The 23,637-nt window shown below is 38.0% G+C and overlaps 1 protein-coding gene and 1 long non-coding RNA gene across 24 annotated transcripts in view; both read right to left on the bottom strand.

Annotated features, from left to right (window-relative positions):
• Positions 1 to 9,485, bottom strand: part of LOC126741677 (uncharacterized) — a 30,140-nt gene extending 20,655 nt beyond the window's left edge. For 7 of the 9 annotated variants that reach the window (XR_007662271.1, XR_007662278.1, XR_007662270.1 and 4 more), the window contains exons 1-3: positions 9,280 to 9,485; positions 3,591 to 3,956; positions 720 to 1,085 (exon numbers count right to left, since the gene is read on the bottom strand). This is a non-coding gene — a long non-coding RNA (uncharacterized LOC126741677). The remainder of the gene's footprint in view (positions 1 to 719; positions 1,086 to 3,590; positions 3,957 to 9,279) is intronic. The other 2 variants (XR_007662274.1, XR_007662276.1) reach the window with 2 other exon arrangements.
• The window catches only part of LOC126741664 (voltage-dependent calcium channel type A subunit alpha-1), a 771,245-nt gene that overhangs the window by 230,546 nt on the left and 517,062 nt on the right, over positions 1 to 23,637 (bottom strand). The window lies entirely within an intron of this gene.

Below are 23,637 nucleotides of genomic sequence, written 5' to 3'. Positions count from 1 at the left end.
GGGCATCAAAAATGCCATATTTCGGCTACCGTAAGAGCTACGACCTTGCGGATGGTCTCGTTGGATTCAGAATGACGAAACTAAGACAAAACCGTTGGAATTTTCCCGATAGCTCTCATAGAAGCCGAGATATCTACCTTCAAAAATTGATTTTTTTCGAAATCAAACTAAGTATACCAGCGTCTTATTTGGGTCAACTAGATTACGAAAACACCGGGTTATAACAGGATCCGAGCAGAACTAAGGGAATGAGAGCACTTTGAAAATCCTGAAAAAGTCGTTTTCGACGTCCGTTTTTGAGGCCAAAAATGGGCATCAAAAATGCCATATTTCGGCTACCGTAAGAGCTACGACCTTGCGGATGGTCTCGTTGGATTCAGAATGACGAAACTAAGACAAAACCGTTGGAATTTTTCCGATAACTCCCATAGAAGCCGAGATATCGACCTTCAAAGTTTGGGTTTTTTCATTTTTCGGGTATACCCCCCGTATCGAATTTTTTCACCAAAAATTGATTTTTTTCAAAATCAAACTAAGTATACCAGCGTCTTATTTGGGTCATCTAGATTACGAAAACACCGGGTTATAACAGGATCCGAGCAGAACTAAAGGAATGAGAGCACTTTGAAAATCCTGAAAAAGTCGTTTTCGACGTCCGTTTTTGAGGCCAAAAATGGGCATCAAAAATGCCATATTTCGGCTAGTGTAAGAGCTACGACCTTGCGGATGGTCTCGTTGGATTCAGAATGACGAAACTAAGACAAAACCGTTGGAATTTTTCCGATAGCTCCCATAGAAGCCGAGATATCGACCTTCAAAGTTTGGGTTTTTTCATTTTTCGGGTATACCCCCCCGTATCGAATTTTTTCACCAAAAATTGATTTTTTTCGAAATCAAACTAAGTATACCAGCGTCTTATTTGGGTCACCTAGATTACGAAAACACCGGGTTATAACAGGATTCGAGCAGAACTAAGGGAATGAGAGCACTTTGAAAATCCTGAAAAAGTCGTTTTCGACGTCCGTTTTTGAGGCCAAAAATGGGCATCAAAAATGCCATATCTCGGCTATCGTAAGAGCTACGACCTTGCGGATGGTCTCGTTGGATTCAGAATGACGAAACTAAGACAAAACCGTTGGAATTTTCCCGATAGCTCCCATAGAAGCCAAGATATCGACCTTCAAAATTTGGGTTTTTTCATTTTTCGGGTATACCCCCCCGTATCGAATTTTTTCACCAAAAATTGATTTTTTTCGAAATCAAACTAAGTATACCAGCGTCTTATTTGGGTCATCTAGATTACGAAAACACCGGGTTATAACAGGATCCGAGCAGAACTAAAGGAATGAGAGCACTTTGAAAATCCTGAAAAAGTCGTTTTCGACGTCCGTTTTTGAGGCCAAAAATGGGCATCAAAAAAGCCATATTTCGGCTACTGTAAGAGCTACGACCTTGCGGATGGTCTCGTTGGATTCAGAATGATGAAACTAAGACAAAACCGTTGGAATTTTCCCGATAGCTCTCATAGAAGCCGAGATATCTACCTTCAAAAATTGATTTTTTTCGAAATCAAACTAAGTATACCAGCGTCTTATTTGGGTCAACTAGATTACGAAAACACCGGGTTATAACAGGATCCGAGCAGAACTAAGGGAATGAGAGCACTTTGAAAATCCTGAAAAAGTCGTTTTCGACGTCCGTTTTTGAGGCCAAAAATGGGCATCAAAAATGCCATAGTTCGGCTACCGTAAGAGCTACGACCTTGCGGATGGTCTCGTTGGATTCAGAATGACGAAACTAAGACAAAACCGTTGGAATTTTTCCGATAACTCCCATAGAAGCCGAGATATCGACCTTCAAAGTTTGGGTTTTTTCATTTTTCGGGTATACCCCCCCGTATCGAATTTTTTCACCAAAAATTGATTTTTTTCAAAATCAAACTAAGTATACCAGCGTCTTATTTGGGTCACCTAGATTACGAAAACACCGGGTTATAACAGGATCCGAGCAGAACTAAGGGAATGAGAGCACTTTGAAAATCCTGAAAAAGTCGTTTTCGACGTCCGTTTTTGAGGCCAAAAATGGGCATCAAAAATGCCATAGTTCGGCTACCGTAAGAGCTACGACCTTGCGGATGGTCTCGTTGGATTCAGAATGACGAAACTAAGACAAAACCGTTGGAATTTTTCCGATAACTCCCATAGAAGCCGAGATATCGACCTTCAAAGTTTGGGTTTTTTCATTTTTCGGGTATACCCCCCCGTATCGAATTTTTTCACCAAAAATTGATTTTTTTCAAAATCAAACTAAGTATACCAGCGTCTTATTTGGGTCACCTAGATTACGAAAACACCGGGTTATAACAGGATCCGAGCAGAACTAAGGGAATGAGAGCACTTTGAAAATCCTGAAAAAGTCGTTTTCGACGTCCGTTTTTGAGGCCAAAAATGGGCATCAAAAATGCCATAGTTCGGCTACCGTAAGAGCTACGACCTTGCGGATGGTCTCGTTGGATTCAGAATGACGAAACTAAGACAAAACCGTTGGAATTTTTCCGATAACTCCCATAGAAGCCGAGATATCGACCTTCAAAGTTTGGGTTTTTTCATTTTTCGGGTATACCCCCCGTATCGAATTTTTTCACCAAAAATTGATTTTTTTCAAAATCAAACTAAGTATACCAGCGTCTTATTTGGGTCACCTAGATTACGAAAACACCGGGTTATAACAGGATCCGAGCAGAACTAAGGGAATGAGAGCACTTTGAAAATCCTGAAAAAGTCGTTTTCGACGTCCGTTTTTGAGGCCAAAAATGGGCATCAAAAATGCCATATTTCGGCTACCGTAAGAGCTACGACCTTGCGGATGGTCTCGTTGGATTCAGAATGACGAAACTAAGACAAAACCGTTGGAATTTTCCCGATAACTCCCATAGAAGCCGAGATATCGACCTTCAAAGTTTGGGTTTTTTCATTTTTCGGGTATACCCCCCCGTATCAAATTTTTTCACCAAAAATTGATTTTTTTCAAAATCAAACTAAGTATACCAGCGTCTTATTTGGGTCACCTAGATTACGAAAACAACGGGTTATAACAGGATCCGAGCAGAACTAAGGGAATGAGATCACTTTGAAAATCCTGAAAAAGTCGTTTTCGACGTCGGTTTTTGAGGCCAAAAATGGGCATCAAAAATGCCATATCTCGGCTATCGTAAAAGCTACGACCTTGCGGATGGTCTCGTTGGATTCAGAATGACGAAACTAAGACAAAACCGTTGGAATTTTTCCGATAACTCCTATAGAAGCCGAGATATCGACCTTCAAAATTTGGGTTTTTTCATTTTTCGGGTATACCCCCCCGTATCAAATTTTTTCACCAAAAATTGATTTTTTTCAAAATCAAACTAAGTATACCAGCGTCTTATTTGGGTCACCTAGATTACGAAAACACCGGGTTATAACAGGATCCGAGCAGAACTAAGGGAATGAGAGCACTTTGAAAATCCTGAAAAAGTCGTTTTCGACGTCCGTTTTTGAGGCCAAAAATGGGTATCAAAAATGCCATATTTCGGCTACTGTAAGAGCTACGACCTTGCGGATGGTCTCGTTGGATTCAGAATGACGAAACTAAGACAAAACCGTTGGAATTTTTCCGATAGCTCCCATAGAAGCCGAGATATCGACCTTCAAAGTTTGGGTTTTTTCATTTTTCGGGTATACCCCCCCGTATCGAATTTTTTCACCAAAAATTGATTTTTTTCGAAATCAAACTAAGTATACCAGCGTCTTATTTGGGTCACCTAGATTACGAAAACACCGGGTTATAACAGGATTCGAGCAGAACTAAGGGAATGAGAGCACTTTGAAAATCCTGAAAAAGTCGTTTTCGACGTCCGTTTTTGAGGCCAAAAATGGGCATCAAAAATGCCATATCTCGGCTATCGTAAGAGCTACGACCTTGCGGATGGTCTCGTTGGATTCAGAATGACGAAACTAAGACAAAACCGTTGGAATTTTCCCGATAGCTCCCATAGAAGCCAAGATATCGACCTTCAAAATTTGGGTTTTTTCATTTTTCGGGTATACCCCCCCGTATCGAATTTTTTCACCAAAAATTGATTTTTTTCGAAATCAAACTAAGTATATTAGCGTCTTATTTGGGTCACCTAGATTACGAAAACACCGGGTTATAATAGGATCCGAGCAGAACTAAGGGAATGAGAGCACTTTGAAAATCCTGAAAAAGTCGTTTTCGACGTCGGTTTTTGAGGCCAAAAATGGGCATCAAAAATGCCATATCTCGGCTACCGTAAGAGCTACGACCTTGCGGATGGTCTCGTTGGATTCAGAATGATGAAACTAAGACAAAACCGTTGGAATTTTCCCGATAGCTCTCATAGAAGCCGAGATATCTACCTTCAAAAATTGATTTTTTTCGAAATCAAACTAAGTATACCAGCGTCTTATTTGGGTCAACTAGATTATGAAAACACCGGGTTATAACAGGATCCGAGCAGAACTAAGGGAATGAGAGCACTTTGAAAATCCTGAAAAAGTCGTTTTCGACGTCCGTTTTTGAGGCCAAAAATGGGCATCAAAAATGCCATATTTCGGCTACCGTAAGAGCTACGACCTTGCGGATGGTCTCGTTGGATTCAGAATGACGAAACTAAGACAAAACCGTTGGAATTTTTCCGATAACTCCCATAGAAGCCGAGATATCGACCTTCAAAGTTTGGGTTTTTTCATTTTTCGGGTATACCCCCCCGTATCGAATTTTTTCACCAAAAATTGATTTTTTTCAAAATCAAACTAAGTATACCAGCGTCTTATTTGGGTCACCTAGATTACGAAAACACCGGGTTATAACAGGATCCGAGCAGAACTAAGGGAATGAGAGCACTTTGAAAATCCTGAAAAAGTCGTTTTCGACGTCCGTTTTTGAGGCCAAAAATGGGCATCAAAAATGCCATAGTTCGGCTACCGTAAGAGCTACGACCTTGCGGATGGTCTCGTTGGATTCAGAATGACGAAACTAAGACAAAACCGTTGGAATTTTTCCGATAACTCCCATAGAAGCCGAGATATCGACCTTCAAAGTTTGGGTTTTTTCATTTTTCGGGTATACCCCCCCGTATCGAATTTTTTTACCAAAAATTGATTTTTTTCAAAATCAAACTAAGTATACCAGCGTCTTATTTGGGTCACCTAGATTACGAAAACACCGGGTTATAACAGGATTCGAGCAGAACTAAGGGAATGAGAGCACTTTGAAAATCCTGAAAAAGTCGTTTTCGACGTCCGTTTTTGAGGCCAAAAATGGGCATCAAAAATGCCATATCTCGGCTATCGTAAGAGCTACGACCTTGCGGATGGTCTCGTTGGATTCAGAATGACGAAACTAAGACAAAACCGTTGGAATTTTCCCGATAGCTCCCATAGAAGCCAAGATATCGACCTTCAAAATTTGGGTTTTTTCATTTTTCGGGTATACCCCCCCGTATCGAATTTTTTCACCAAAAATTGATTTTTTTCGAAATCAAACTAAGTATATTAGCGTCTTATTTGGGTCACCTAGATTACGAAAACACCGGGTTATAATAGGATCCGAGCAGAACTAAGGGAATGAGAGCACTTTGAAAATCCTGAAAAAGTCGTTTTCGACGTCCGTTTTTGAGGCCAAAAATGGGCATCAAAAATGCCATAGTTCGGCTACCGTAAGAGCTACGACCTTGCGGATGGTCTCGTTGGATTCAGAATGACGAAACTAAGACAAAACCGTTGGAATTTTTCCGATAACTCCCATAGAAGCCGAGATATCGACCTTCAAAGTTTGGGTTTTTTCATTTTTCGGGTATACCCCCCCGTATCGAATTTTTTTACCAAAAATTGATTTTTTTCAAAATCAAACTAAGTATACCAGCGTCTTATTTGGGTCACCTAGATTACGAAAACACCGGGTTATAACAGGATCCGAGCAGAACTAAGGGAATGAGAGCACTTTGAAAATCCTGAAAAAGTCGTTTTCGACGTCGGTTTTTGAGGCCAAAAATGGGCATCAAAAATGCCATATCTCGGCTACCGTAAGAGCTACGACCTTGCGGATGGTCTCGTTGGATTCAGAATGACGAAACCAAGACAAAACCGTTGGAATTTTCCCGATAGCTCCCATAGAAACCGAGATATCGACCTTCAAAGTTTGGGTTTTTTCATTTTTCGGGTATACCCCCCCGTATCGAATTTTTTCACCAAAAATTGATTTTTTTCGAAATCAAACTAAGTATACCAGCGTCTTATTTGGGTCACCTAGATTACGAAAACACCGGGTTATAACAGGATCCGAGCAGAACTAAGGGAATGAGAGCACTTTGAAAATCCTGAAAAAGTCGTTTTCGACGTCCGTTTTTGAGGCCAAAAATGGGCATCAAAAATGCCATATCTCGGCTATCGTAAGAGCTACGACCTTGCGGATGGTCTCGTTGGATTCAGAATGACGAAACTAAGACAAAACCGTTGGAATTTTCCCGATAGCTCCCATAGAAGCCGAGATATCGACCTTCAAAGTTTGGGTTTTTTCATTTTTCGGGTATACCCCCCCGTATCAAATTTTTTCACCAAAAATTGATTTTTTTCAAAATCAAACTAAGTATACCAGCGTCTTATTTGGGTCACCTAGATTACGAAAACACCGGGTTATAACAGGATCCGAGCAGAACTAAGGGAATGAGATCACTTTGAAAATCCTGAAAAAGTCGTTTTCGACGTCGGTTTTTGAGGCCAAAAATGGGCATCAAAAATGCCATATCTCGGCTATCGTAAAAGCTACGACCTTGCGGATGGTCTCGTTGGATTCAGAATGACGAAACTAAGACAAAGCCGTTGGAATTTTCCCGATAGCTCCCATAGAAGCCAAGATATCGACCTTCAAAGTTTGGGTTTTTTCATTTTTTGGGTATACCCCCCCGTATCGAATTTTTTCACCAAAAATTGATTTTTTTCGAAATCAAACTAAGTATACCAGCGTCTTATTTGGGTCACCTAGATTACGAAAACACCGGGTTATAACAGGATCCGAGCAGAACTAAGGGAATGAGAGCACTTTGAAAATCCTGAAAAAGTCGTTTTCGACGTCGGTTTTTGAGGCCAAAAATGGGCATCAAAAATGCCATATCTCGGCTACCGTAAGAGCTACGACCTTGCGGATGGTCTCGTTGGATTCAGAATGACGAAACCAAGACAAAACCGTTGGAATTTTCCCGATAGCTCCCATAGAAACCGAGATATTGACCTTCAAAGTTTGGGTTTTTTCATTTTTCGGGTATACCCCCCCGTATCGAATTTTTTCACCAAAAATTGATTTTTTTCGAAATCAAACTAAGTATACCAGCGTCTTATTTGGGTCACCTAGATTACGAAAACACCGGGTTATAACAGGATCCGAGCAGAACTAAGGGAATGAGAGCACTTTGAAAATCCTGAAAAAGTCGTTTTCGACGTCCGTTTTTGAGGCCAAAAATGGGCATCAAAAATGCCATATTTCGGCTACCGTAAGAGCTACGAGCTTGCGGATGGTCTCGTTGGATTCAGAATGACGAAACTAAGACAAAACCGTTGGAATTTTTCCGATAACTCCCATAGAAGCCGAGATATCGACCTTCAAAAATTGATTTTTTTCGAAATCAAACTAAGTATACTAGCGTCTTATTTGGGTCAACTAGATTACGAAAACACCGGGTTATAACAGGATCCGAGCAGAACTAAGGGAATGAGAGCACTTTCAAAATCCTGAAAAAGTCGTTTTCGACGTCGGTTTTTGAGGCCAAAAATGGGCATCAAAAATGCCATATCTCGGCTACCGTAAGAGCTACGACCTTGCGGATGGTCTCGTTGGATTCAGAATGATGAAACTAAGACAAAACCGTTGGAATTTTCCCGATAGCTCTCATAGAAGCCGAGATATCTACCTTCAAAAATTAATTTTTTTCGAAATCAAACTAAGTATACCAGCGTCTTATTTGGGTCAACTAGATTACGAAAACACCGGGTTATAACAGGATCCGAGCAGAACTAAGGGAATGAGAGCACTTTGAAAATCCTGAAAAAGTCGTTTTCGACGTCCGTTTTTGAGGCCAAAAATGGGCATCAAAAATGCCATATTTCGGCTATCGTAAGAGCTACGACCTTGCGGATGGTCTCGTTGGATTCAGAATGACGAAACTAAGACAAAACCGTTGGAATTTTTCCGATAACTCCCATAGAAGCCGAGATATCGACCTTCAAAGTTTGGGTTTTTTCATTTTTCGGGTATACCCCCCCCGTATCGAATTTTTTCACCAAAAATTGATTTTTTTCAAAATCAAACTAAGTATACCAGCGTCTTATTTGGGTCACCTAGATTACGAAAACACCGGGTTATAACAGGATCCGAGCAGAACTAAGGGAATGAGAGCACTTTGAAAATCCTGAAAAAGTCGTTTTCGACGTCCGTTTTTGAGGCCAAAAATGGGCATCAAAAATGCCATATTTCGGCTACCGTAAGAGCTACGACCTTGCGGATGGTCTCGTTGGATTCAGAATGACGAAACTAAGACAAAACCGTTGGAATTTTCCCGATAACTCCCATAGAAGCCGAGATATCGACCTTCAAAGTTTGGGTTTTTTCATTTTTCGGGTATACCCCCCCGTATCAAATTTTTTCACCAAAAATTGATTTTTTTCAAAATCAAACTAAGTATACCAGCGTCTTATTTGGGTCACCTAGATTACGAAAACAACGGGTTATAACAGGATCCGAGCAGAACTAAGGGAATGAGATCACTTTGAAAATCCTGAAAAAGTCGTTTTCGACGTCGGTTTTTGAGGCCAAAAATGGGCATCAAAAATGCCATATCTCGGCTATCGTAAAAGCTACGACCTTGCGGATGGTCTCGTTGGATTCAGAATGACGAAACTAAGACAAAACCGTTGGAATTTTTCCGATAACTCCTATAGAAGCCGAGATATCGACCTTCAAAATTTGGGTTTTTTCATTTTTCGGGTATACCCCCCCGTATCGAATTTTTTCACCAAAAATTGATTTTTTTCGAAATCAAACTAAGTATACCAGCGTCTTATTTGGGTCACCTAGATTACGAAAACACCGGGTTATAACAGGATTCGAGCAGAACTAAGGGAATGAGAGCACTTTGAAAATCCTGAAAAAGTCGTTTTCGACGTCCGTTTTTGAGGCCAAAAATGGGTATCAAAAATGCCATATTTCGGCTACTGTAAGAGCTACGACCTTGCGGATGGTCTCGTTGGATTCAGAATGACGAAACTAAGACAAAACCGTTGGAATTTTTCCGATAGCTCCCATAGAAGCCGAGATATCGACCTTCAAAGTTTGGGTTTTTTCATTTTTCGGGTATACCCCCCCGTATCGAATTTTTTCACCAAAAATTGATTTTTTTCGAAATCAAACTAAGTATACCAGCGTCTTATTTGGGTCACCTAGATTACGAAAACACCGGGTTATAATAGGATCCGAGCAGAACTAAGGGAATGAGAGCACTTTGAAAATCCTGAAAAAGTCGTTTTCGACGTCGGTTTTTGAGGCCAAAAATGGGCATCAAAAATGCCATATCTCGGCTACCGTAAGAGCTACGACCTTGCGGATGGTCTCGTTGGATTCAGAATGATGAAACTAAGACAAAACCGTTGGAATTTTCCCGATAGCTCTCATAGAAGCCGAGATATCTACCTTCAAAAATTGATTTTTTTCGAAATCAAACTAAGTATACCAGCGTCTTATTTGGGTCAACTAGATTATGAAAACACCGGGTTATAACAGGATCCGAGCAGAACTAAGGGAATGAGAGCACTTTGAAAATCCTGAAAAAGTCGTTTTCGACGTCCGTTTTTGAGGCCAAAAATGGGCATCAAAAATGCCATATTTCGGCTACCGTAAGAGCTACGACCTTGCGGATGGTCTCGTTGGATTCAGAATGACGAAACTAAGACAAAACCGTTGGAATTTTTCCGATAACTCCCATAGAAGCCGAGATATCGACCTTCAAAGTTTGGGTTTTTTCATTTTTCGGGTATACCCCCCCGTATCGAATTTTTTCACCAAAAATTGATTTTTTTCGAAATCAAACTAAGTATACCAGCGTCTTATTTGGGTCACCTAGATTACGAAAACACCGGGTTATAACAGGATCCGAGCAGAACTAAGGGAATGAGAGCACTTTGAAAATCCTGAAAAAGTCGTTTTCGACGTCCGTTTTTGAGGCCAAAAATGGGCATCAAAAATGCCATATTTCGGCTACCGTAAGAGCTACGAGCTTGCGGATGGTCTCGTTGGATTCAGAATGACGAAACTAAGACAAAACCGTTGAAATTTTTCCGATAACTCCCATAGAAGCCGAGATATCGACCTTCAAAAATTGATTTTTTTCGAAATCAAACTAAGTATACCAGCGTCTTATTTGGGTCAACTAGATTACGAAAACACCGGGTTATAACAGGATCCGAGCAGAACTAAGGGAATGAGAGCACTTTGAAAATCCTGAAAAAGTCGTTTTCGACGTCCGTTTTTGAGGCGAAAAATGGGCATCAAAAATGCCATATCTCGGCTATCGTAAGAGCTACGACCTTGCGGATGGTCTCGTTGGATTCAGAATGACGAAACTAAGACAAAACCGTTGGAATTTTCCCGATAGCTCCCATAGAAGCCAAGATATCGACCTTCAAAATTTGGGTTTTTTCATTTTTCGGGTATACCCCCCGTATCGAATTTTTTCACCAAAAATTGATTTTTTTCGAAATCAAACTAAGTATATTAGCGTCTTATTTGGGTCACCTAGATTACGAAAACACCGGGTTATAATAGGATCCGAGCAGAACTAAGGGAATGAGAGCACTTTGAAAATCCTGAAAAAGTCGTTTTCGACGTCGGTTTTTGAGGCCAAAAATGGGCATCAAAAATGCCATATCTCGGCTACCGTAAGAGCTACGACCTTGCGGATGGTCTCGTTGGATTCAGAATGATGAAACTAAGACAAAACCGTTGGAATTTTCCCGATAGCTCTCATAGAAGCCGAGATATCTACCTTCAAAAATTGATTTTTTTCGAAATCAAACTAAGTATACCAGCGTCTTATTTGGGTCAACTAGATTACGAAAACACCGGGTTATAACAGGATCCGAGCAGAACTAAGGGAATGAGAGCACTTTGAAAATCCTGAAAAAGTCGTTTTCGACGTCCGTTTTTGAGGCCAAAAATGGGCATCAAAAATGCCATATTTCGGCTACCGTAAGAGCTACGACCTTGCGGATGGTCTCGTTGGATTCAGAATGACGAAACTAAGACAAAACCGTTGGAATTTTTCCGATAACTCCCATAGAAGCCGAGATATCGACCTTCAAAGTTTGGGTTTTTTCATTTTTCGGGTATACCCCCCCGTATCGAATTTTTTCACCAAAAATTGATTTTTTTCGAAATCAAACTAAGTATACCAGCGTCTTATTTGGGTCACCTAGATTACGAAAACACCGGGTTATAACAGGATTCGAGCAGAACTAAGGGAATGAGAGCACTTTGAAAATCCTGAAAAAGTCGTTTTCGACGTCCGTTTTTGAGGCCAAAAATGGGCATCAAAAATGCCATATCTCGGCTATCGTAAGAGCTACGACCTTGCGGATGGTCTCGTTGGATTCAGAATGACGAAACTAAGACAAAACCGTTGGAATTTTCCCGATAGCTCCCATAGAAGCCAAGATATCGACCTTCAAAATTTGGGTTTTTTCATTTTTCGGGTATACCCCCCGTATCGAATTTTTTCACCAAAAATTGATTTTTTTCGAAATCAAACTAAGTATATTAGCGTCTTATTTGGGTCACCTAGATTACGAAAACACCGGGTTATAATAGGATCCGAGCAGAACTAAGGGAATGAGAGCACTTTGAAAATCCTGAAAAAGTCGTTTTCGACGTCGGTTTTTGAGGCCAAAAATGGGCATCAAAAATGCCATATCTCGGCTACCGTAAGAGCTACGACCTTGCGGATGGTCTCGTTGGATTCAGAATGATGAAACTAAGACAAAACCGTTGGAATTTTCCCGATAGCTCTCATAGAAGCCGAGATATCTACCTTCAAAAATTGATTTTTTTCGAAATCAAACTAAGTATACCAGCGTCTTATTTGGGTCAACTAGATTACGAAAACACCGGGTTATAACAGGATCCGAGCAGAACTAAGGGAATGAGAGCACTTTGAAAATCCTGAAAAAGTCGTTTTCGACGTCCGTTTTTGAGGCCAAAAATGGGCATCAAAAATGCCATATTTCGGCTACCGTAAGAGCTACGACCTTGCGGATGGTCTCGTTGGATTCAGAATGACGAAACTAAGACAAAACCGTTGGAATTTTTCCGATAACTCCCATAGAAGCCGAGATATCGACCTTCAAAGTTTGGGTTTTTTCATTTTTCGGGTATACCCCCCCGTATCGAATTTTTTCACCAAAAATTGATTTTTTTCAAAATCAAACTAAGTATACCAGCGTCTTATTTGGGTCACCTAGATTACGAAAACACCGGGTTATAACAGGATCCGAGCAGAACTAAGGGAATGAGATCACTTTGAAAATCCTGAAAAAGTCGTTTTCGACGTCGGTTTTTGAGGCCAAAAATGGGCATCAAAAATGCCATATCTCGGCTATCGTAAAAGCTACGACCTTGCGGATGGTCTCGTTGGATTCAGAATGACGAAACTAAGACAAAACCGTTGGAACTTTCCCGATAGCTCCCATAGAAGCCAAGATATCGACCTTCAAAGTTTGGGTTTTTTCATTTTTTGGGTATACCCCCCCGTATCGAATTTTTTCACCAAAAATTGATTTTTTTCGAAATCAAACTAAGTATACCAGCGTCTTATTTGGGTCACCTAGATTACGAAAACACCGGGTTATAACAGGATCCGAGCAGAACTAAGGGAATGAGAGCACTTTGAAAATCCTGAAAAAGTCGTTTTCGACGTCGGTTTTTGAGGCCAAAAATGGGCATCAAAAATGCCATATCTCGGCTACCGTAAGAGCTACGACCTTGCGGATGGTCTCGTTGGATTCAGAATGACGAAACCAAGACAAAACCGTTGGAATTTTCCCGATAGCTCCCATAGAAACCGAGATATCGACCTTCAAAGTTTGGGTTTTTTCATTTTTCGGGTATACCCCCCCGTATCGAATTTTTTCACCAAAAATTGATTTTTTTCGAAATCAAACTAAGTATACCAGCGTCTTATTTGGGTCACCTAGATTACGAAAACACCGGGTTATAACAGGATCCGAGCAGAACTAAGGGAATGAGAGCACTTTGAAAATCCTGAAAAAGTCGTTTTCGACGTCCGTTTTTGAGGCCAAAAATGGGCATCAAAAATGCCATATTTCGGCTACCGTAAGAGCTACGACCTTGCGGATGGTCTCGTTGGATTCAGAATGACGAAACTAAGACAAAACCGTTGGAATTTTTCCGATAACTCCCATAGAAGCCGAGATATCGACCTTCAAAGTTTGGGTTTTTTCATTTTTCGGGTATACCCCCCCGTATCGAATTTTTTCACCAAAAATTGATTTTTTTCAAAATCAAACTAAGTATACCAGCGTCTTATTTGGGTCACCTAGATTACGAAAACACCGGGTTATAACAGGATCCGAGCAGAACTAAGGGAATGAGAGCACTTTGAAAATCCTGAAAAAGTCGTTTTCGACGTCCGTTTTTGAGGCCAAAAATGGGCATCAAAAATGCCATATCTCGGCTATCGTAAGAGCTACGACCTTGCGGATGGTCTCGTTGGATTCAGAATGACGAAACTAAGACAAAACCGTTGGAATTTTCCCGATAGCTCCCATAGAAGCCAAGATATCGACCTTCAAAATTTGGGTTTTTTCATTTTTCGGGTATACCCCCCCGTATCGAATTTTTTCACCAAAAATTGATTTTTTTCGAAATGAAACTAAGTATACCAGCGTCTTATTTGGGTCAACTAGATTACGAAAACACCGGGTTATAACAGGATCCGAGCAGAACTAAGGGAATGAGAGCACTTTGAAAATCCTGAAAAAGTCGTTTTCGACGTCGGTTTTTGAGGCCAAAAATGGGCATCAAAAATGCCATATTTCGGCTACCGTAAGAGCTACGAGCTTGCGGATGGTCTCGTTGGATTCAGAATGACGAAACTAAGACAAAACCGTTGGAATTTTTCCGATAACTCCCATAGAAGCCGAGATATCGACCTTCAAAAATTGATTTTTTTCGAAATCAAACTAAGTATACTAGCGTCTTATTTGGGTCAACTAGATTACGAAAACACCGGGTTATAACAGGATCCGAGCAGAACTAAGGGAATGAGAGCACTTTGAAAATCCTGAAAAAGTCGTTTTCGACGTCGGTTTTTGAGGCCAAAAATGGGCATCAAAAATGCCATATCTCGGCTACCGTAAGAGCTACGACCTTGCGGATGGTCTCGTTGGATTCAGAATGATGAAACTAAGACAAAACCGTTGGAATTTTCCCGATAGCTCTCATAGAAGCCGAGATATCTACCTTCAAAAATTGATTTTTTTCGAAATCAAACTAAGTATACCAGCGTCTTATTTGGGTCAACTAGATTACGAAAACACCGGGTTATAACAGGATCCGAGCAGAACTAAGGGAATGAGAGCACTTTGAAAATCCTGAAAAAGTCGTTTTCGACGTCCGTTTTTGAGGCCAAAAATGGGCATCAAAAATGCCATATTTCGGCTACCGTAAGAGCTACGACCTTGCGGATGGTCTCGTTGGATTCAGAATGACGAAACTAAGACAAAACCGTTGGAATTTTTCCGATAACTCCCATAGAAGCCGAGATATCGACCTTCAAAGTTTGGGTTTTTTCATTTTTCGGGTATACCCCCCCGTATCGAATTTTTTCACCAAAAATTGATTTTTTTCAAAATCAAACTAAGTATACCAGCGTCTTATTTGGGTCACCTAGATTACGAAAACACCGGGTTATAACAGGATCCGAGCAGAACTAAGGGAATGAGAGCACTTTGAAAATCCTGAAAAAGTCGTTTTCGACGTCCGTTTTTGAGGCCAAAAATGGGCATCAAAAATGCCATATCTCGGCTATCGTAAGAGCTACGACCTTGCGGATGGTCTCGTTGGATTCAGAATGACGAAACTAAGACAAAACCGTTGGAATTTTCCCGATAGCTCCCATAGAAGCCAAGATATCGACCTTCAAAATTTGGGTTTTTTCATTTTTCGGGTATACCCCCCCGTATCGAATTTTTTCACCAAAAATTGATTTTTTTCGAAATGAAACTAAGTATACCAGCGTCTTATTTGGGTCAACTAGATTACGAAAACACCGGGTTATAACAGGATCCGAGCAGAACTAAGGGAATGAGAGCACTTTGAAAATCCTGAAAAAGTCGTTTTCGACGTCCGTTTTTGAGGCCAAAAATGGGCATCAAAAATGCCATATCTCGGCTATCGTAAGAGCTACGACCTTGCGGATGGTCTCGTTGGATTCAGAATGACGAAACTAAGACAAAACCGTTGGAATTTTTCCGATAGCTCCCATAGAAGCCGAGATATCGACCTTTAAAGTTTGGGTTTTTTCATTTTTCAGGTATACCCCCCCGTATCGAATTTTTTCACCAAAAATTGATTTTTTTCGAAATCAAACTAAGTATACCAGCGTCTTATTTGGGTCAACTAGATTACGAAAACACCGGGTTATAACAGGATCCGAGCAGAATTAAGGGAATGAGAGCACTTTGAAAATCCTGAAAAAGTCGTTTTCGACGTCGGTTTTTGAGGCCAAAAATGGGCATCAAAAATGCCATATCTCGGCTACCGTAAGAGCTACGACCTTGCGGATGGTCTCGTTGGATTCAGAATGACGAAATCAAGACAAAACCGTTGGAATTTTCCCGATAGCTCCCATAGAAGCCGAGATATCGACCTTCAAAGTTTGGGTTTTTTCATTTTTCGGGTATACCCCCCCGTATCGAATTTTTTCACCAAAAATTGATTTTTTTCGAAATCAAACTAAGTATACCAGCGTCTTATTTGGTTCAACTAGATTACGAAAACACCGGGTTATAACAGGATCCGAGCAGAACTAAGGGAATGAGAGCACTTTGAAAATCCTGAAAAAGTCGTTTTCGACGTCGGTTTTTGAGGCCAAAAATGGGCATCAAAATGCTATATCTCGGCTACCGTAAGAGCTACGACCTTGCGGATAGTCTCGTTGGATTCAGAATGATGAAACTAAGACAAAACCGTTGGAATTTTCCCGATAGCTCCCATAGAAGCCGAGATATCTACCTTCAAAAATTGATTTTTTTCGAAATCAAACTAAGTATACCAGCGTCTTATTTGGGTCAACTAGATTACGAAAACACCGGGTTATAACAGGATCCGAGCAGTAATTTTTTTGAGTTTCGTCAATAGAGGGTGTTCAAAAAATGCTAAACCGACTTTAACACCAAAATTTTAAATGGGACATCCGTAAATTTTTATATTCTTAGGTTCCTTGGGAGAAATAAAGGTAATTTTCATAATTACTACCTATCCGAATTTTGTATAGTCTAAACAGAAATTAAACTTGTATTTTTTTTTAGCAAATTTATGTCCTCAGCATACAGTATTTTGTAATGCTGGTAATTAAGATTTTTTAATCAAATTCCTACCACGATTTAAGACTACCTCGTATTGATCGACGATGAGCGGGTATTTTTAATTTATACAGGGTGTCTTAGGTAATAAGATATATATTTAAATTTTCAATTCGCAATATTTCACTTTCTTTAAATTAAGAAAAAAAAAACTATTTACTTCTGTGAAATATCTATAGTAAGCCGAGACACAGTAGTCTAATGCACTCAAGTGCCTGGAATTAAATTAAAGATTCTTCCAGGTAATTAAGTTGTACTCTCTTATTCTCTGTTTATCTCTTTCTCAGATGATTACATGCACTCAACTACCTGGAGTAAACAAAAGTTTTGTTTTAACTTAATTTTTTCTCATTTTCTCTTTTTCTTATGTGAAATGCATGAAAAAATTTAAAAATTCTTCCAGGCAGTTATCTTGGAGTTTCTTACTCTCTCGCTTTCCCTTAGAGAATTAAGCACACTTAATTGCTCATCAGCTTGAAATAATTTTTTAAATAAAAAGGGAAGTTTTCCTAACGGTTTGATAAAACTTTGCCTAAATTTTAACAATTTTTGACGAAGTTTTAAACGTTCTTATGCTAAAGGTGAAAAACTGGAAAATTGTTACGATAATCTTTGACGGCCCGTAAAAAGTTCTCTAGTTGTTCCATCCACTTAAAATACACTTTTAAATAAACAGTGAAGTTTTCTTAATGTTTTGGTGAAACTTTGAGTGAAAACATGAAGTGAAAAATTCTTCCAGGCAGATAAGGAGTTTCTTACTCTCTCTTTATTTCTCTAAGAAAATTAAATACACCCAATTGCCTAAAATAGTTAAAAAAATTGTTAGGCAAATGGGTTGGAATTTATTACTCTGTTCTCTCTCTGTCATGTAATCTAATGCACTCAAGTGCCTGGAATTAAATAAAAGATTCTTCCAGGCAACTAAGTTAAAAAAATTAAATGATTATAAAAATCGGTTATACATGACATGAGTGAAAAATAATCATTTTATTAGTTCCATAAGTCTTTGTGAGCAACTTTTGTAAACACATTGACAGACTTCCAAATAGTCGGAAACTTGCAAATTCTAAACGCTAAATTGAACTACTTAGGGCTATTAACAATAGGAGTTTAATCAATGTTATGGCCTGCTTACGTCAATAATTATTGTAGAAGAATAGGTAAAAGCGTATCAAAATTTGTTATATTTGAAATGCATGTTTAGATCTTGACTTTCTAAACGAAATTGAAAAATTATTAAATTTTATCCCTACAGAACCTACCACACGGGTCAATCTTGATACCAAGTACTTATTACAATGCAACAGGTTTCCACGGAAAACTCGATGTTCAATTTTCACCATGGTAGCTTTTCTAACATTTATTGGAATCGTGAACATGAAAGCAAAGTGGTAAAAATTACTTATCAGTCAAATAATACTTATGTATATATTTTAAATCTTTTAATCCAGCCTTGTGTATAGAACTTTAAGCGAGTTTAAATTTTAAAAAGCATTATATTTTTATTTAAAAAAACCCTTTTATAATATAATCTTAATAGCAAAGACAAGCATAGTTACACTTGCCAATGGTTTTATAGATTTGATGCAAAATTATGAGAACTTAAATAATGAGTGCACGATTCGCCAAGGTCACAGAGGCATTCACAGCTGTGTTTTGGTGTCCTATGTTAACCTTAACTCTTTATATTAATTTATTTGTGTTTGGTGCATACAAAACTTCAAATTAAATAACCATAATAATTAGGAAATAATGGGTTAAGTTTTAATATTCAAGAAATATCTGCATATATATTTCTTACGTCCGCATGTATAAGTAGGTTATGCAAATAACGTTTCTAATCCAAAAAAGTAAAATTAGTTTAATCTAAAAATACTGCAAGCATTTTATGTTTTAAAAAGTTAAAAATTACAATGTATGTTTTCTCTTATATACCTATGCCTTAACTGGAAACACAAAATACAAAATATATCCTCGTCCTAATTTTTGATAATATTTTCAAAAGAGAACCAAATAATTTTCTAAGATCTCTCGATAGCATATTGTAAAACATCTCTTATTAACTAAACAACAGTTAGCCGAGTTAAATTCACTGACATAAAAAAGTAAAAGGGGAATAGTAGATAAGTTTATTGACTTTAATCTTATTAATAGAAAAAAAAGACTCCCAAAAAAAATCTTGGAATGATGCAATTAGTTAGTGAGTTTTAGTTAGTGAAGCAGCAAAATAAGAGTTTGATATTTTTGCTTTATCTTGACATAATCTACATGTTTCTGTTTTTCCTCATTTTCTTGAGACGATATCGCTAAAGGCCAAGTCTTAGAAAGTCGACAATCACTTCAATCTCGTTTTTCTGCCTTATAACGATTTTTTGTGTAATTAGGCGATTAAGAGTTTTTTTACCTTTTTGTGTCTCAGTAAATTCATCCAGTATGACTTTTTCAGCCTTTTTTTCGATGTTCTGAGTCCTACAGTGATGCCACAGAATAGTTTAAGGCCACAGAAGTCGATTCTCCACCTTTGGCAAGCTTTTATGTAAATTCGTTGATTACCGCGCCTTGATGTCCTTATACCCATAGTAGGGCAAATCTGTTACTGTTTGCTAATTGTTCTGCGTAAGTTAATTTTGCAGGATACTAAACTAAACCCGCGACTCCGCCCACGTGGTACTTGATTATAGTGGCATGTTAATTTTGAAAGGAATAGGAGAAGCTGATGAAAATTAATCATATGCTCGTATTCGATTAAGACTATGCCTAAAGTGCCCCTGGGGTTAAAAAAAAATTACGTCAATCCTTGCAGCTCAGTGATAAGTCCCCACACGAACAGATATTTACTTTTATTTAGTAAGGGTATCCCGAAAGTAATGGGACATAGAACAACAGTAGATTCCTTACGTCAAAAAAAATGTGATTGAAGTCAGCTTGCCTTATCCTAACTTTAATAGTAACTGAAATACAGGGTGTCCAGTTGACATACTGACATGAAATTTAAAATATACGAGTTTAAAAAGAAAAATAACATTTCTTATACAGTTTTCGTGTTTTCGGTAGAGGACGCTCGTTGCGTTAGTTTTTACTTTTTTAGAACCCCTAACTTTTTTTCAGTCCTGTATATCGGTTTAAAAAGGATAAAAATAAATTCCTTTTTGAATTTTACATAAAAAATCTATACTTTATTAAAGTCGCTAGGAGCAACCATTTTCGATATAATTACCATTTTCCAAAAAAATATTAAGAATAATATATACTTACTACTTTAAAAATCTTTGGCAGTTGGCGTTGGAGACAAGTGTTTGTATTATTTATGACAAACTTTTTGAATGTCATATAAAAGTTTTAAAACAAGTAAAAAAGTTTTTCTCTTAAGTTTAATCATTTTAAGTAATGGCTAGGCATAATTTATTTACCGATTTGGACATGCGTGATATGCTTTGTGCTTACGCGTAAATTTTAATAAACATGCAAGACGCAGGCATCGGGAAATATTTCCAGATAGACTACAACCAAACCATAAATTATTCCAAAGAATTTATAGCCGACTAGGAGAAACTGGATCATTTCGGCCAAAAATTCGGCCTGTTTTGGACAGAAAGAAGAAATTTTAGTCCGCGTAGCAGAAAATCCCGAGTTAAGTACTAGGCGAATAGCGGCAGCTACGAGTGTAAGCAAATCATGTGTTGGGAAAGTATTTTAGAAAGAAGGCCTCTATCCATACCACTTTACACCAGTTTAGTGTTTGATCCCATCAGATTTGCCAGCCAGAATACAGTTTTTTTAACTTTAGAAATGCTCAAATGTGAGATACTGAAAACCCGCCTTCAGTTGTCAGTCGTCATTTCCAGCATGAATTTAAAGTTACCATTTGGTGTGGTATTATTGGAAACCATATAATAGGCCCCCATGAACTACTACCTAATTTGATTGATACTCTACTTTCATTTTACGGACACTACTTTTGCCAGCGCATTTTTTTCGACAGGTACGCAATTACCTTGACGAAAAATATCCCGAAAATTGGATTGGCCGTGGAGGACCTTTGCTTTGGCCTGCGCGTAGTCCAGGCTTAAACCCCATGAACTTCTGTGTTTGGGGATACTTGAAATCAATTATTTATGATAGTCCTATAAATAATCTAAATGAACTAAATGTAAAAACTGTAAATTCTGTAAATATGTTAAAAAAATTATAAAAATCTTCTTTTTAAAATACGGCAGTCAAACGTATTTCAAAATGCATTGAAGTTAATCGAGGGCATTTTGAACACTTGTTATAGGAGCGTTATTTGTATGTTTCTTTGCTTATTATTGTTTTTGGTGTATTTGTTTGAAAATAAAATATAAAAAAATAAATAAATATCATTTACTTTGGTTATGATATAAGAATTAACAAAAAAGTCATAATATTTTTTTTTAATTATTAACTATTCTAATTTTACATCAATATCTTAAGGTATTAATTTTATTTTATTTAGGATTGCATTGCTAAAAATCTAGTAAACTTCACATATTATGAAAACCTTAAAGTGCGATTATTTCGAAAATGGTTGCTGCTAGCGACTTTATTAAGGTATATATTTTTTATATATTATTAAAAAAGGAAATTAGTTTGTTACTTTTCAAACCAATATACGGAGCTGCAAAAAAGTTAGGGGATTTCAAAAAGAAAAGAAAAAGAAAACACGAAAACTGTATACCAAATTTTATTTTTCTTTTTAAAAGACTCGTATGTTCTAAGTTTCATGTCAGTATGTTATTTGGTTCAGGACCTGTGAGAAAAAAAACGATAAATCAAATAATATTTTGACACCCTGTATTTCAGTTAATATTAAAGTTAGGATAAGGCGAGTTGACCCCAATCACAGTATTTTGACGTAAGGAATCTACTGTTGTTCTATGTCCCAATACTTTCGGGACACCCTGTATAGACAAGCGCTTTTAGGGCATCTTGGCTGTCTGAAAAATGGTATATTTTTTAAGCACATTCAGAGATATTTTTATTGCTAGCGTGACTCCTACTTGAAAGAACGTGGAAGAATGCTCTAGGAATGCTGATATGTTACACCTAGATCTGTTTTATATATTAATAGTTTTTGTCCTATACAGAGTAACGATTTGAAAACGAACAGCATTGCATAATTTACATATCAAGGATGACAATTTTTGAGGCATTTGTTCGTATTACTTTCACCCCCTGACCATCAGTGCACCTAACACTAAAATTTTAAATGGCAACCTCTATTTCTTTTAATATTTTTGTGTTCCTTTTAATATTTTACATAAACTGCATTTTTTTTCAAAATCGTGACTTATCCTCACAAATGAGTGAAATGTAATGTAATATCTAATTTTATTTTAACCTTTTAGTGGTCGCGCGCGGACTCTCGCTTCATTTTAAAATGTTTTTGGTTATTGACTAAAAGTTACTGCCCACCTCGGGCTGCGGTTCTCAGTACCTTAATGAAATAGCATTATTAGTGTACCGCTAAACTCGGGAGCGTTCAGTTGTAGTGCGTTAGAGAGATATTTATATTTGCGGAGTATCAGTCCGCAGTGACTAGCGACGTGTCAAAAATCGTTTTTAGTAAATAATTATTTTATTGCTTAAAGGTATGTAAATATTGCCTATTTTCAATTTATTTACTAATAGTTTACTTTTGTTTAACCTTCAGAATGGTTTTGTATGAAAAGGAGCAAGACAGACTAGAAAAATCAATGCAGGAATGTTTGGAAAATGACTTTGAAGACGAATTGCCTCTGGATAAATCTGATGATGAAGAAGAACGCGTCGTCGAAACAGAGGTTTATGATCCTGATAGTGAACAGGATATTTCGGATACTGAAATTGAAGTAAATGAATACAATAAAGTTCCCTTTTTTATAGGCAAAGACAAGACCACAAAGTTGCGAAAGCATTGTCCTTCAAAAGCGTTCCGAACACCGGCCGAAAATTTGGTTACGCATTTGCCTGGTCCCAAAGGAGATTTAAAAAATCAAAAATCTCCAATAAAAATATGGCAACATTTGGCAGCCAGACAAGTTGGCGCTAATAAGGGCTGTCTTTGATAACTTCGTGCAAAAATGTAAATCTGGATTTACTCCATTTCATTATGTTACTGTGGATGAAAAACTAGAAGCCTTTCGCGGTCGGTGCAGTTTTCTCCAATACATACCAAGCAAACCGAATAAATATAGACTAAAAGTGTTCGCTATGTGTGACTTAAAGGTGTTTTATACATGTAAAATGGAAGTTTATGTGAGTAAACAACCTGAAGGCCCTTTTCAAGCTAGCAACTCTCCAGATGCTGTTGTACAAAGATTGTGTGAAACAATTAGAGGTACTGGTAGGAATGTAACAACTGATAACTGGTTTACCAGTTACAGCCTTATAGAGAATTTAAAGCAAAATTTTAGACAAACTTTAATAGGAACAGTAAAAAAAAATAAAAGATTCGAATTTTCACAACCCATAAATCGTCGAGAAAAATCATCAATGTTTGGATTTAATGAAACATGTACACTTGTATCATATATAACCAAGAGGAGTAAAAATGTTTTGCTAATGTCCAGTTTACACAAGGATGATGCTTTGGATTCTGAAATTGGAAAACCGGAGATCGTTACAATGTACAATCAAACTAAAGGAGGGGTCGATAGGGTGGATAAGTTATGTTCAGTTTATAATTGTGCCCGCGCTACTCAAAGATGGCCAATGATCATATTTTATAGTATGTTAAATGTTGCCGGAATAAATTCATTAGTTGTGTACAAAGCTAATGATCCAGATGCAAAAATAAAGCGTAAAGAATTTTTACGACAACTTTTATTTAAGCTTATTGAAGCTCAACTTAAAGCTCGTGTAGAGATTCCAAATACATCAAAAGTTACCAAACTTAGAATCCACGAGATCCTTGGAACAGAGACTTCAGAAAATC

Source organism: Anthonomus grandis, chromosome 10 (genome assembly GCF_022605725.1).
Source record: "Anthonomus grandis grandis chromosome 10, icAntGran1.3, whole genome shotgun sequence".
NCBI lineage: Eukaryota > Metazoa > Arthropoda > Insecta > Coleoptera > Curculionidae > Anthonomus > Anthonomus grandis.
The sequence above is the reverse complement of the archived record's forward strand: the minus strand, read 5'-3'. Positions and strand labels throughout refer to the sequence as shown.